Here is a 9,912-nt window from a genome sequence, read left to right as displayed (position 1 = left end):
GTAGAATTTTCTTCCTCACTTAATCAAACAGCGGAATATCTGCAGATGAAAGGTTGTACCTCCAAATGCCTATTGCTGGACACGGAGGGGGTCATTGTCTCGCCTTCCGCTGATCTACCTTTCAATGGAGGGCTTTCAGACGGTTCTCATGCAAAGGTCTGTGTGGCCCTGCTCTATCTGGACGGCTGCAGTGCAGAATGGCCTAAGTGTTTTACACCAGCTCCAAACCTGAGAGCGGCGTTCACTTCTCTACTTCTGCTAGGGATTGTGAAAGCCGAGGCTCAAAGCCCCTGCGCAAAATCCACGGCGGGTGCAATTTCAGCGTGCGAGCATGCAAATGTTAAACCCCTGTGTGAATTCATTTCGCCGATAAGTTGCCACGCATCGATCACACTCTGCAGAGTACTGGCTGGCTGCTCTGGCTGTGCTCTTGTTTTCCAACATCCAATATCCATCGCACAGAAAATCTGTTTTTTTTTCCCCCCTTTCTATTTTTTGCCCCAACAGCAAGGGACTGGCACTGCACTGAAATGCAGAATAATAATCCCCTAATCACCTGAGTATTGCCAGTCCTAGGTTTTATCTGCAGTGGATGTGAAAGCCCCCAGTGCCTAGTGATTACAGCATTTGATCTGGGTAATAATGTCTTCACTGTTGCCCTGCTTAGGGCCCAAAGGCAGTGCAGCTTTAATCCACAGTGCATTCTAGTGGAATCGCATTACACAAAGACCACCAGGGTTCTCGTCTGGAGGGGAGGGGTGTATATGTGTGTGCGAGCGTGCGTGTGCGCGTATGAGGGGGGAGGGGGGGGGGGTTAAAAGATGAGGTTGCCATGGAAACAAGATTCTCTCTCCTTTTTTCCCCCCCTCCTACTCTCTCCTTCACACAGACACACTTGCGCGCGCACACACCAAAATGCACACACTGTTTCTCTTGGGATAGATAAGCAAAGGACAGGTTCCGTGTTTACTTTCCATGGGCCCTCCAATCCCTGAGCCCTGATAACACGGGGCCTGTACAGCCACCGACCACTGGCAGCAGATAAGCACCCCAGCAGAGCAGAGCAGTCATCACCCTCCAACCAGGATGAACAAACCTGGGAGACCCGGATTCATTTGGATTAGCCTGGATTGCCACTACCGCCGCCGCCGCTCCGGTTTTCGCCACAGTGTTCAGACTACTGATGTTTTTCGCTGGACTTCCCACACGAGAACTCCATGTCGTACTTGACCCTGCGGAACCTGAAAGCTTAGTTGGGGTACACAGCCACTGGAATGGACTTGGTGCTGTTTTAAATGGAAGTCAAGTGTCACCGCCACTGGATTGCTATTAAAACCATGTGATGACCACACATTAACAGTGGCGTTTTCAAAATAGCATCACATTGTCTATTTAGAGGAAGTCAATGCTTTTTATTAACGGATCAGACACTCTCCTCGTGCGTGTTCCAAGTAGCCATGAAAATTCAGTAATTCAATAGCCTGAGTAATTAGATTTGTGTGATACTAATTGTCTGAAAATAAACTAAAGGGCTTTATGATATAGACCCGGAGACAACTACAAGTACGATTTCTTTTTTAATTAAGTGCTTCATGCCAGCATATTTCCACACGTTTTTTGATTAAGCCACAGTTGGAGGTGTTTTTTTTTTTTTTTTAAGGCGGTTAATTGCAGAGGGAAAAGTGGTGTTAAGCCACAGTGGTGGGAGTTGGATTTCCCTTTGGCCTCCTCTGCCCATGTTTAATTTGTAACGTATCAAAAAAAAAAATTATACATGAATGTGATGACCAGCTGAATTGCACAGTTAAAACAGCAGGAAGTAGATTTACCTCACAATGAAACCATGTTCAAAGGGGATTTTTTTCTCTCTTTTTTTTTTAAATCAAAATAATGCATTGGGGTACAACATCAATTGTTGTGAATAAAAGAGGACGGCTGTGTTTAGTCAATATAATTTTTCCCAAAGAGCTTTTCTAAATGGATACTTTGGTTAAAATGATGATACAGATTTCACAATTTCTTGATTCAAACATTCTAAAGTTTAAAAGACGCAACATTTTGGTTTTCCTATTCCTTACCTTCGGTTCCTCATGTATAGCAAGGACTAAAGTTTCTCAATGTTTGCTATACATTCTGAGTTTTCTTTTAATGTCCTTCAAAACGCAAATAACTCCAGGAGAACAATTTCCCCACTAACGATTTATAATGTTATAATCAGATCTGATTAATGTTTTTAATAATGTATGAACTTGGTGTTTGAATAATGTATGAACTTGTTTAAATTAACGAAACAATACTTGCGATGTCTATTTTAATTTGTAAAATAAATAGACAGGTGTCCCTAAACGCTTTTCATAGCGGACTTCCGCATCTCAGGTACACCTAACAAGTGAGACTGGTCTCATTTCCGCACCATGAACTCTTGGTAGAGGCTACAAATACCTCTATAAACAAACGTTATATTGTAAATAGCGGGAGGAAAACATCTTAGCTAGTGGATTAGCATGCACTGCAAACTGTTAGCTGTCTCTATAGACGCGATGATTTTAGATTTAGCCACATGGTAGCTTAACAGTCGTAGCTAAACAGTCAACACAGGTTGTCAGCGTCGCCGCTGTAAGAGTAAACTGTTGTATCGTCACATTTTTTTTATTTTTATTTTTTTATCTGCAATAGAGGGATCGCTGCTGGAGTTAACAGCAACCATCACGGTCGGACAAACTGGTGAGTGTTTGGATAATGACGTGAGCGAAGGTAATATGGATGTGGCACTGTGTTTATTCCCGATTTCTTTGTGGAAAACACTTTTATACTGTCCTGTTAATGTGTCTCAAGTTGAGCTTTTATTTTTTTTTATTTTTTAACAGAATTGTACACTATTGCCTAAGACAAATCCAACAAAACACGTCAGTCTATTCAGTGACGTCTTTTAAACAAAACAAAACAAAACAGCTCCATTATGATGTTGCCTAATCCTTTCCTGGCATAACAAAAACAATACAAAAAAAAAAAAAACTTTCTTGTGGATTTAGATCAATATAATCGCATTGAAAGGCAAGCAACTTAGATAAGATGCATGTTTATATGAACCGTAACAGACTTTGTTTGGCATTCAAAATAAATCTCACAGTAAAATTCCAACTTGACTAGATTGAAAAAAAATTACCACCTTGAAGGTTTTATATGTAGTGTCCAGCTATTGTATGTTTCAGTACGTATTGCACAGGATGCTTTCTTCTTACAAGGTGATGAACCATAAAAAACTGCACGAATGCAATGAATTGGACGCTAAATGTTCTGTTTCAGTGACAGTTTTAATTTTACCCGTCCTCTTCATCACGCTGTTCATATTTTGATATCACAAGACCACGGCAGCGCCGACCACATGACAATTTATTGTGAAATTCACATTTTTTGGCTTAATGAAATGTGTCAAATGTTGAAATGACTTCTTCATGCCTCTACTTAGAGGAAGAACAAACTTATTAAGTTTGCCATAAATTTTCCGTGAAAGTTCAATATCCCTAACTTTATGTAAGTAGTGTATACAAGCATTATTCATATAATCAGTAAAAGGTGCCCCTGTACATAAGAATTCAATATATAAACAACACTTAGTAGTACCCAGCCCACATGTCCTGAGCATCATTTTACAAAAAAACAAAAAAACAATTTCAGTTCTGTGTACTCAAAAAAGTGTATTTGTTGTGCTTTTGTCTTTTTCTGTGTTGTTTGGCTGTCTTGTGTTTGAGCTGCCGACTCCCCTTTTTCTTCCCTGCTTGTGGGTGCACTCATTTTGGTGATGGTGTGGCGCAGTGTAGGCACCGCTGGAGTGGTGCCGAGAGCGGTCCACACTCCAAAAGCGTACACTCTGGTCACAAGATTGGCCACCCTTGTCCTCTCCACTCTTTGAAACGCTTTTACACATACAGTATAAGTAAAAGTGAAGTGGCTATATGATCTTGACGCTGGAGAGCTTAGCTGTGCTCAGAACACTGTTATGATGCTCAAGTGTTATTGTCAGCCACAACGAGCGATGTTTACTTTCACTCAGTGGAGTGGATAGAAACACCAGGAATCAGAAGCCAGATCATGTTTTTAGGTAACGGTTCAAAAGTGGAGAGATAAAAACGAGAGAGATAGTCAGAATATATAAGTTGCTGAGGTCTGTTCTGTAGTTAGGAAACTCTTGATCACATATCATCTGGGTTATATCATAAGTACATATTCAGAATATGTTTGTTTTTTTAAATGTTCTTACAGATCCGTTCAAGTGGATTCTAAAAAAAAAAAGCCGATATATACATAGACTATATAATAACTACATTTTTATTATATATATATATGTATATATATATATATATGTATATATATATATATGTATATATATACACACACAGTATACAAGAGTTAATTATGTGTTCCTTTGAAAATTAAATTACTATCTATAGATTATATAAAGAATGAAGACTTCTATTCATGTGAATTTCCTAAGGTTAGGTGATTATGAAAGACTTGAAATTTGTATTTGGAAAGGAATTTGCTTTTTTTTTTTTTTTTAGCAGATTTTATATGTAAGGCATAGGAAAGAAGACAAAATATTTTGTCCGTATGAAATAGTTTGAAAAGAGAGAAGTTTTTCCATCTAGTGCAAATATGCAATAAATTGTATGCGGCATCCTATAAGTCGATGTTGGTAGTCGTGCACTAAACAAACTGAGGGAGATGTTGACACCAAGCAAATGAAATAGAATAAACACCACAATTATTGAAGCCATGTCTCTGGCAAATTCAGTCTCCAGTAAACACGTTTATTTCTATTCCTGTTTGGTCCATTGAAGCATCCGTCATCCCAAGCGCTCCCATTGCGTCCGACAAAAGCAGTGCCGTGTAAGATTGAAAAGGCAGAAGGGCAATCTTTCAAATGGATGTCTTTTGGAAAATATATTATGACATAATCATGTTTTCTCCATAAAAGCCCAGGGGAGGCCTGTCCGTCAGATTGCAGCCGTCTTGCGGCTGGCCGGCCTGAACAGAAACAGGAGTTGTGTGTTAATAGAACCCAGAGGCACCGCTGAAACCTCAGCCATTCTGCTTTACACCCTCAGCCAGGAGATTAAAGTCGGGGAAACATTACAGCAGGCTGGATAATTGCCCCTGTGTCTCCAGCAGACAAAAGGCAACGCTCTGGCAATTCCCCTGGTAAATTGTCAAGAGAGGCTCAAGGATCCTTCAAGGCTGCAGCAAATTGTACAGTGCTGTCTAACAAACTACCAATCTCTGGATATTATGAGGCTTCTATATATCCTTGGCCGTAATGACAGCTCGCAGTGCCATAATGGAGTGCGGGCACAGGATAGCTTTTTGTGAGCGCGCCTCCAATAGAAAATCACTACCCCGCTTCCCAGTCTGATTTTTTTTTTTGTTCCTTTGTTCCCATTTTTATTTTGATTTATTCCGCGATCATTTTTTTTTTTTTTTCAACTCCAAGCTGAGAGCTGGCTGCTGCCTCTAACAGATGATTGCAACCTTTACTCCTGAGGGCCACTTGATCCCCCCCCCCCTCCCATCCCGACAAGGCAAAAAAAAAAAAGAAAAAGGCAAAAAAAAAATCTGCAAGCAGTTAATGAGTTGCCATCCGTGCCTCGTGTTAAGGGCGTCTACAAATTAACAGAGGCTTTTGTCAGGGCTCTCCTTTGCTCCCTCGCCCTCCCCCTGATCTCACCAGCACTTTCCTCCCTCCTCCGTCCCTCCTGCCCTCCCGCCCTCTCTTCCATCTCACGCTCCCTCCCGCTCTTCAATTTTCTCCCTCTACCTGCCTGCTTCACGCTCCAGCGGCTCCGTGGCGGGAGCCGCAACTGTCTGCCTCTGGCTCGGAGCGGCGCTCACCGCTCTCTCATGTTTAGAATTAGCCGTTTAATGAGAACAAAAGAAATTAATTGGCGGTTTAGGCCTAATGAGACGTCTGTGAAATTAACAGGCCTCGTCAATGGAAACAAATAAAAATCCTCTCGGCTTGTTGTTGGCCCCGGCATTATTCTGACAAAGCTTTTGACACAATGATGAATAGTGGGTCAGGGGAGACCATCTGTGCTTTTTTAAACCCCTGCAGGAGGGGGATGGAATGTGGGCCGGCTCACGGTGATGGTGATAAAGGCTGGGTGGGGGTGAGGGTGGTAGTAGTGAGGGGTTAAAAAAAAAAAAAAAGAGGGAGAGGGAGAGAGGAATGGGAAAGAAAGCTGAGAAAAAAAAACAAATTCACCCGCTCCATTCATCTCCTTTTAGCATGATACCGCTGTCTAAACCGTGGCTACAAAGGAAATAATAAAAAATAAAAAAAACACGCGCATTAGCATGTGAAAGGCGCCGGGTCCCTGACTATGCGTCCAGAAAGCCAAAGAGCTCTGATTTCGAGGGATATTTAACCTCCATTCAGACCGCAACAAAGGCCTGGCTGTCGCGCTGAGAGCAGCGGTTCAGTCTGATTGGGGCTCTGGAGGGTATGTGTGTGTGTGTGTGTGTGTGAGGGGGAGGGGGCGGCAGCGGGGGAGGGGATGGGCAGGATCACAGACCTTATTTGTTCCCCCTCTTTACTTTAGCCTGTCTCTATTCCCACTGAAGAGCAGCATTTCCTCTCTATAACCCCCTCCTCCTCCACATCCTTCTCTTACTCCTCCTCCTCCTCCTCCCCCTCCCTCTCCCCATCCGCCTCCTCCTTGGTCCCCCTCCAAACCCCCCGACCCCCTTCAAAGTTGTAAATGTGTGACCCGAGGAATAAATTGGATGGGAAGAGGGCGAGCAGGCAGCGACTAATACATCTCTATCGCGTTCGGTGACCTTTATTTACTGAGGGCTGCGCTACTTTACCGTTATGCGTCTGTGCTCTCGGCTTCCTGTGTCACCGGATGCAACAGCGGCAGATTTACTGGCTTGCTTTATTTTTTGCGGGACAGTGCATATTAATAAGCGGTGCATACAAGATGTAGTATAAACACACCAGAATTAGCAAGGATGGTAAATTTCAAGCTGTCGTCCCGACATGAAACAATGAAGATAAAAAGATCAACAGATGAATTTACATTAAAAACCACTAAAATATAAGGGATAATATAAAGGATCATACGCATAAAAAAAACAAAAACAAACCAGGCTTAATTACAAATGAGCACAAGTTTTTTTTTGTCCGGAGTCCAGTCCAGTTTTTGAGTTTCATTTTAAAAGACCTAAAAGAAAGGCACTGTTGTGCCTCTGAACTGCACCTCACAAACCCCTCTGCGTGGTAGCTCTTCTACCAGTGCATCTATTGGGTTTTCTTTAATGAATTCTTCCACAGGCGGTGGACATAATCCATACCATATCACCATGTCACTCTCAATAGCTGTGTGACAGATGATATTCTGGACTTTTCTGTGGATTCAATGGCAAATATTGCACTCATGGTTTCTAAAACCTTGCTTATCCCTGCCTCTGCACAATGGACTGTCTGTTGCACATCTGCCCTTGCTTGTTTGTACCTAGATTGACTTGAATGTTTCTTGTAATTACTGTAATTGCCTTATGGTTTATTTTTTGTATTGTTTTTAGAGCTGCAACTGTGTAGTTTTCCCTTTTTGGGAACAATAAAGCACCTCAGTTCTATTCTATTCTATTCAAAAACTTAAAATGATTGAAACTAAAAAAAAAAGTTATATTTTGCCGGGATATTGCAGCAATGGTGTCAATGTGTGTGAGTGTTTTGTATTTTATTTTTTATTTTTTTAAATCAAATATCTTTAATGCTCTCTTGTATAATTGTTCAATGGGTTTGATTGTCATCACACCTGCGACAGAGCAGTTTGTGAAGCAGCAGTGAATGTGTGATTAAATGTCCTCACGTCTCAGGGCCCCGGCCGTCGCTCCCTGGCGGCCCGGCCCTGCCCGTTTGTGTATCATGGAGAAACTTGTTTGCCTTCCTGCGCCGGTCAAATAAACAGTCTGTGTCTTTTTGGGAGAATGGAGGAGAGGTGGGGGTGGTCGAAAGGAGTGGTGTCCGTGTGTTGTTTAGCTCTCTGGGCGGCAGATAAGGAATTGTTTGATGGGGTAGAGAGAGAGAGCGAGAGAGAGAGAGATAGAGAGAGAGAAACGAGAGCGATTTAGGTCAACTAATCTGATTTACACAGAGTTGGTCTGCCCATTGCAGGGAAGCAGTAATTACATAGAGGGATTAGCAGCCCTCCAAAGCTCCCGACCTGCCGAGAGGCGCGAGGGGCGGAGGCCTTAAGACCTGCGAGCTGCTCCGGGAACAACAACAACAACAGCTTGAGCAGTTTCCCCCCCGGGTTGCAGATTAAAAAAAATGTCTGAGGATACAGGGGAGAAACAACAAAAAAAAAAAAAACAAACAAGGGGGCATCGGGATAAAGCCGCGCCGCTTATCTGGTCTGCGTGTGTTTACATCTGCCGCTTTGATCCGTCAATTATCAGAATTTGTGGCCAAGTGTCGCAGCGGTGTCTGCCAAGGGGATCTGAGGGTAATCAGTTAAGTCCTTCATCAGATGCTCGTTTACCACACTGGATTTTTCCTCACAGACTATTTAAAAAAAAAAAAAAAAAAAAAAAAAAAAAACGATGCTTCCTTCACTCGGCAGCCCAGCACGATTCCACTTGCGACGCTTGATTCGCTGATTGATCGCCCTGGAGCTCGACATTCTTTTCACGATCACCCCCCCCCCCCCCCCCCGCCCCCCACAATCCTCCGCCACCTACGCACAACTGGCGCTCCACGCTTCTCCCCTCACCGCCATTTGTCTGCGTATTGAAAACATGCGGCTGAGTAATTGTCACGGGCAGAGCCGCCGCCGCCGCCACCACCGCTACTACTCCGCACATAGGAATGACTCGCACGCTTGACTGCAGCTTCTAGAGTGCGCTTGGCTAATCCACTCATTGCTTTGTGCATTCAGCGCTCTGAACCATAGGGCACCCGCTTGGATGCCTGTGCATAAATTACTGCCACGGAACATAAAGTGCTGGGAGGATTTTCCTTAACGATCGCCAGCGCTTTAAACGCTTCTGCTTCAACAGTCGATAGCGCTCGGCCCATTCAATTATTCAGCAGCCCGTCCCTCATTAACAAAATCCTGACCTTGACATGTCTGCCCTATTTCTCTCCCCTGACAGAGCCGGCTCTGCGAACGACTCTGTTTGCTCCGATATTGGCCGGGAAATCCATGCATATTGATAAGTTGTTTGCAGTGTAATTGAAAATGTCAGTTATGAGGCCGGCGCCGGCAAAGGTCGGCCCCAAGAACAAAAGTTGACGGGCCGCCGTGAGTGGAGCGAGCGGGGATTAGTGCGGAATGAACTGATTTATACTCTTGTAATCATTTTTACACACAGCCTTTGTTCAACTTAAAAAAAAAAAAGATATTTTTTTCTTTTATTTAAAAAAAAAAAAGAAAAAAAAAAAGAAAAACGAGCCAGGAGGAGGAAATTACATCACTCTTTTCTCCCATCTTTTTATACAGCTTCATGGATTTGGCACGTGGCCGCTCGATTGAAATTCTAATCCGTTTCCAAAGGTCAAATTGTTCATCATTCACGTCTCATGGTCTGGGTAAACATCCAGGGCTCAAGCAGTTCAATAGGACTCGAGAATATGCTCATTAAAATTGGTGAGCAGCCACGAGTCACAGGTGTCCTGCGGGGTGCGAGATGGGCGTACGTACGTGTGTGTGTGTGTGGGGGGGGGGGGTTACCGCCGATGCTTTGCATCACGTGTCAGGTGTCAATCAAAAGCTGCCGCCCCCGCTGGTGCAGCTCTGGTCGCCGGCCACATTGAAATGCTGCGCGGAAAAAGCAAAGCAGAAACAAAGGCAGTGTCCCCCTCCTCACGACTTGTGCACTGTGGAGCCATGTTGCAGTGGTGTCCAA

The sequence above is a fragment of the Nelusetta ayraudi genome, unplaced genomic scaffold (genome assembly GCF_046127955.1).
Source record: "Nelusetta ayraudi isolate G7.1 ecotype Tasmania unplaced genomic scaffold, CSIRO-AGI_Nayr_v1 ptg000071l, whole genome shotgun sequence".
In the NCBI taxonomy this organism is placed as follows: domain Eukaryota; kingdom Metazoa; phylum Chordata; class Actinopteri; order Tetraodontiformes; family Monacanthidae; genus Nelusetta; species Nelusetta ayraudi.
The sequence above is the reverse complement of the archived record's forward strand: the minus strand, read 5'-3'. Positions refer to the sequence as shown.